Below are 6556 nucleotides of genomic sequence, written 5' to 3' on the forward strand. Positions count from 1 at the left end.
AATACTTTTTGGTGTAAAAACCATAACTCATTATTCAGATACAGGTTTTTTTGGTCAAAAATACTGCCATTTTTGTAAGTGCATTATACAAAGATTTGAGTTGTTTGGCTTACATTTTAAACATAGAACACATGGGATTTTCTTGTATGACAAACAGTGAAACCAGGCTGGGTTCCCCTCCATTACTCACAGGAGGCATTTGCCCATATAACAAAGCTCCTTTTCTTTTCTTTCTTTCTTTCTTTTCTTTTTTTTTTTAAATTTAGTTACTTGACAGCACAAGCTGGCAGAGTAGCAGGGAGAGGGAGAAGCAGGCACTCTGCTAAGGACCCCGATATGGGGCTTGATCCCAAGACCCTGGGATCATGACCTGATTCAAAGGCAGTCACTTAACCAACTGACCCACCCTGGTGCCCCAAGGCTCCTGTTCTTGAAGTTGACTGGGAATTTAAGAAAGCTGAAATTCTGCCTCAGAAGCACAGCATAAATTAATCGCAGGCCTCTGATGCAGTCCACATACAGTTGCTGCCCTCATAATAGTTGAACTGTATGTTGTGACAAGGTGTTTTATTTTTTGTTCCAAACTTTTATTTGAATTCCAGTTAACATACAGTATAGTACTAGTTTCAAGTGTAGAATTCTGCAATCCCATGCTTCCATACAACACCCGATGCTAGGTCCTCATCACAGCCAGTGGCCTCAGTCCCTGTCACCTGTTTCTCAACTAATCGCCTCACCCCCGCCCCGGTAACCAGAAGCGTGTTCTCTGTCCTCTAGTCTGTTTCTTGGTTTGCGTCTGGTTTCTTGGTTGTCCTCCTATGTTTGTTTAGCTTCTTAAATCCCTCGTATGAATGAAACCATATATTTATCTTCCTCTGACTTGCTTAGCATTGTACTTGAGCTCCATCCATATTGCCGCAAATGACAAGATTTTATGTTTTGGTGGCTGAGTAATACTCTGTCGAATCCATATACCGCATCTGCTTTATGCATTCATCCATTGGGGGACATCAGCGCTCTCTTCCATGGTTTGGCTTCTGTTGATAAAGCTGCTAGAGACATAGGGGTGCATGTATCTCTTCGAGTCCGTTTTTTGTATCCTTTGGGTAAAGGCCTAGCGGTGCAGTTGCTGTGTTGTAGGGTAGCTCTGTTTTTTAACTTTTTGAGGAACCTCTGGTTACCAGGGCGTTTTGCTGATGATGTCCTTTCCTCCGCAGAGACTTTTAGTTTGATGAAGTCCTACTTGTTCATGATTTTTGTTGCCTTCGCTTTTGGTGTCAGGTCCAAAAAAATCATCACCAAGACAGATAATCCGAGCCTGTCTATGTCTGCTGCTAGGAGATTTATGGACTCAGTACATTTCAGCCTGGTCCACTTTGAAAGCTAGTTTTTTATGAGGCGTTTTTTAAAGTGCAGCTGAGTAGGTGGTTTGCAGGATTTTCAGCTCCTGCTTCTCTCAGGTGTTCTCATTCATCAGCATGTCCAGGGCAGGTAAATAAAATTGACACCGGCTATTACTCACCTGGCAGCAAATGACCCTGTGAAGTTTTATAGTTCGTAAAATTGAAAACTGTTCTCCGAGTAATGTTGAAGAGCTAGATGCTGTAGAAACTGGAAATGATTTGGCCAAGTCTCTCAGTCGTGGCTGAGTTGAGACGTACTCTCAAGTTTCCCTGATTCCACTTTTCTGTGAAAGCACATGTCATTGGTCCAAAACTCCCATCAGTTCGATTCTTGTTCATAGCTCTACTGCGAGATGAGCTGTGATGAAATGGAAAGTCATGGTTAATAGAGAGTTTTTACTACTTGGATTTCACCTTCACATGTTTCTTCACTACAGTCGATAGGTAACTTCGGCCATCAAAGTGTTTAAAATGGTATGGTCATTTGAATTTAAAATTATGTTTTAAGTAGGTAGGCACATACCTGTACCTAAAGCTCATCTTGACATGAGGAAATGAATGAAGACAAAACTTAGTCAGGAAGGTGCACTGACTTTTTAAATCCTTCCCAATTTGAAGTTTGTGATTCCCACAAAACTTTATGCAGAAGTATTTTAAATGGAAACATCCAGTATTTATTAACATGGTACCTTTTCAAAGATTATGGTCAGAAGGATTCATTTCAAATAACAGCGCCAATACATTACATTACAATAGCTACATTACATTAGTAGCTAGAATGTTCGTAAATAAATAGGTCAAAACAATTTTTAATTCTTAAGAATTGATTTTTTTTCTGTCTCCAGCTAAATTCTTTTTTTAATATATATTTTATTTTATTTATTTGTCAGAAAGAGAAAGAGAGAGAGAGCACACAGGCAGGCAGAGAGGCAGGCAGAGGTGGAGAGAGAAGCAGGCTCCCTGCGGAGCAAGGAGGCCATGCGGCACTCGATCCCAGGACCCTGGGATCATGACCTGAGCTGAAGGCAGCGGCTTAACCCACTGAGCCACCCAGCGTCCCTCCAGCTAAATTCTTAAGCTAAAGTTTTGTTTGGTTGACTAGTTGGTTTTATTTTTTTAGATAGAGGGAATGTAAAGTCAAGGACAGGTTCATTTTATAATTTGGTCACTCCAGACTTGGATATAGGTGATGTGAATACACTTAATTTGAGTCATGTGGGGAAGCTGACTAGTTCTATACTGGTAATTAATTTTTAAAAATAGGGGGCGCCTGGGTGGCTCAGTGGGTTAAAGCCTCTGCCTTCAGCTCAGGTCATGATCCCAGGGTCCTGGGATCAAGCCCCACATCAGGCTCTCTGCTTAGTGGGGAGCCTGCTTCCCCTCCTTCTCTCTCTGCCTGCCTCTCTGCCTACTTGTAACCTCTGTCTGTCAAATAAATAAAAATATTAAAAAAAAAAAATAGAATGCAGTGGGGCGTCTGGATGGCTCAGTCAGTTAAATGTCTGCCTTTGGCTCAGGTCATGACCTCAGGATCCTGGGATCAAGTCTTATCTGGCTCGTAGCTCAAGGGGGTATCTGCTTCTCCCTCCCTGTCTGCCACTCCCCCTGCTTGTGCTCTCCCTTTTTCTCTCAATCTGTCAAAACCTTAAAATACATATATGTAATGCAACAGAATGATGAACCTCTAAATACTTAAACAGCCCAGGTTCAAAACACTTGGCAAATTTTGTTTTGTCTCTTTCTCAACCTATTTTCCTATCATATTTGTGTACAAATGCCAGATACCATATCATTTCACCCATAATATTTGTTACCTTTTAACAGTTGGAGTTTTAAAAAATACCCTGCCATTATATCTAACGAAATAATTATCTGATGCTGAGTCTGTTTTTAAAGTTTGTCCTAAGAAAGTATCATTTTATAGTTGTGTGCTTTGAATCAAGACTCAGTCGACGACCACACATTGCTAATATGTCTTAGGACCTTTAGAATCATGATGTGTACCTTTTGCCTCCTGCCATTGTTTCTTTGCTAATGAAACTGGCTCATTTGTATCATTTGTCCATATTCAGTATTATGCCAGAGTGGTGTCCATTTCTATAGTCCCCACTGATTATGTAAACTTAATAGTTGATGAAGTTGATGATTAAATTTTTTTTAATTTTAAATGCATTTTTAATTTAATTAGACCATGAGAGAGGGTAGGGCCAGGGCAGGAGAGGGAGAAGCAGACTCCCTGCTGAGCAGGGAGACTGACATGGGGTTTGATCCCAAGACCCTGGGATCATGACCTGAGACAAAGGCAGACACTTAACCAACTGAACCAACCAGGCGCACCAGATGGAATTTTTAAAAACTAGAATTCCTTCCTTTTTTAAAAAAAAAAAAATATTTTTATTAACATATAATGTATTTGCCCCAGGGGTACAGGTCTGTGAATCATCAGGCTTACACGTTTCACAGCACTCACCATAGCACATACCCTCCCCAGTGGGTATCCCCATCCTCTCCCTACTCCCCCCAACCCCCTAGCAACCTTCAGTTTTGTGAAATAGTCTCTCTTGATTGTTCTCACTCCCAATCCCATCTTGTTTCATTTTTTCCTTCTTTACCCCCAAACCCCCAGCCCTGCCTCTCAAATTCCTCATATTAGAGAGATCATATGATCATTGTCTTTCTCTGATTGACTTACTTTGCTCAGCATAATACCCTCTAGTTCTACCCATACCATTGCAAATGGCAAGATTTCATTTCTTTTGGTGGCTGCATAGTATTCCTTTGTATATATATACCATATCTCCTTTATCCATTCATCTGTTGATGGACATCTAGGTTCTTTCCATAGTTTGGCTCTTGTGGACATTAGTGCTGTAAATATTCAGGTGCATGTGCCCCTTCGGATCACTGCATTTTTATCTTTAGGGTAAATACCCAGTAGTGCAATTGCTGGGTTGTAGGGTAACTCTATTTTAAACTTTTTGAGGAACCTCTATTCTGTTTTCTAGAGTGGCTGCACCAGCTTGCATTCCCACCAACAATGTAGGATGGTTTCCCTTTCTCTGCATCCTCGCCAACATCCGTCATTTCTTGTTCATTTTAGCCATTTTGACTGGTGTGAGGTGGTATCTCACTGTGGTTTTGATTTGTATTTCCCTGATGCTGAGTGATGTGGAGCACTTTTTCATGTGTCTGTTGGCTATTTGGATGTCTTCTTTGCAGAAATGTCTGTTCATGTCCTCTGCCCATTTCTTTTTTTCTTTTTTTTTTAAAGATTTTATTTACTTGGCAGAGAGAGATCACAAGTAGGCAGAGAGGCAGGCAGAGAGAGAGAGGAGGAAGCAGGCTCCCTGCTGAGCAGAGAGCCCGATGCTGGACTCAATCCCAGGACCCCGAGATCATGACCTGAGCGGAAGGCAGAGACTTAACCCATTGAGCCACCCAGGCGCCCCGATCTCTGCCCAGTTCTTGATTGGATTGTTCTTGGGGTGTTGAGTTTGGTAAATTCTTCACAGATTTTGGATACTAGCTCTTTATCTGATACGTAGTTTGCAAATATCTTCTCCCATTCTGTCATTTGTCTTTTGGTTTTGTTGACTGTTTCCTTTGCTGTGCAAAAGCTTTTGGTATTGGTGGAGTCCCAATAGTTCATTTTTGCCCTTGCTTCCCTTGCCTTTGGTGATGTTTTTAGGAAGAAGTTGCTGCAGCTGAGGTCGAAGAGGTTGCTGTCTGTGTTCTGAAGGATTTTGATAGATTTCTGTCTCACATTGAGGTCTTTCATCCATTTTGAGTCTAAAAAATAGAATTCCTTCTAATAAACAGAGAAGGGATGTTAGAAAGACTATATTGCAACTGTTAATGAAATAATGGATCCAGGCAGCAATCCTCAGTGGAGGTTAAAACCATTGGGTAGACCTAGCTCTAATCAAGCCTCCAGGTTGAAATACCATAATGTAAAGAAGCTTCCAGCCCTTTGTGTCCATTTCTCACCCATTATCTAATTCCTTGGCGTAAGAGTTCAGTGATTTAAAAGAGCTCAGACTTCTTAACAGCATGGTTCCAAGGCCAGTCCCTGTCTTCTCTGTATTTGGGGAGCACATGATTTAAAGTAACTTTATTTTGTTACTTGGAATTTCTTAGGGGTAATATCTATAATATCGGATGATTACAAACATCTGGCAGATTGCCTGACATTTAGTGTCCCAGTAATAAAAAGCAGTTACTTTGTTTTCTGTAAACATTTTAACCCAGATGACTTTTATTTTTTTTTCTAGCCAATTGTTCTTTATGGCACCAGAAATTACTAAACCATCAAGAATTCTATTTTGAGGGGTGCCTGGGTGGTTAAGTGAATCAAGTGCCTGACTCTTGGTTTTGACTCAGGCCATGATCTCAGGGTCATGAGATCGAGACTCATGTTGGACTCTCTTCTCTGTGGGGAGTCTGCTTGGATTCTCTCTCTCTCCTTCTCCCTCTGCCCCTCCCCCTCTACTCTCTCTCAGATTTTTTAAAAAAAGAATTCTATTTTGATCCCCTTACATTGTAGTTTTTGTTGTGACATTTCAGTGAAACGTCATGGAGAATAGGATTTTCAAAGAAATTTGTTTTGTTTGTTTTTACCAATCAAGAATGTCTACTATTCAGGTGCATTTTCTTACATTCACTCCTTTCCTGGTTTTAGTTTGGTTTAAAGGTAGCAATTAGGGGGATGGGGGAAGTCATACATAATCACAAGACAGACATAGATTTAATTAGGAAGACTTGAAACCTGAAAATATCCTTTGAGAGGGACGCCTCACAGACCTCATTTTTTCAGATACTATTAACAGTAATTATATATAATTAGATGAATTAAAGATTAATTATAGATTTGGGGGTGTTCCCATGCCCCTCCCCTCACCCCATGATTTAAAATGTTTCCAATGAGAAATACAAATCAAATTTATGTTTTGTTTTGTTTTTTAATTTACAAAAATCCAGTGCTTTTAAAAGCTGCGGGATATACTTTTAACTGAAGACAACATGGGCAGGTATGATTTTGAATGAATGACAAGAACAGTCCTGTGTCATTGGTAGAATAATTTAATTTTTAAAAGATTGTACTATTTCTGGGGCACCTGGGTGGCTCAGTGGGTTAAAGCCTCTGCCTTCAGCTC

The sequence above is a fragment of the Meles meles genome, chromosome 3, assembly GCF_922984935.1.
Source record: "Meles meles chromosome 3, mMelMel3.1 paternal haplotype, whole genome shotgun sequence".
In the NCBI taxonomy this organism is placed as follows: domain Eukaryota; kingdom Metazoa; phylum Chordata; class Mammalia; order Carnivora; family Mustelidae; genus Meles; species Meles meles.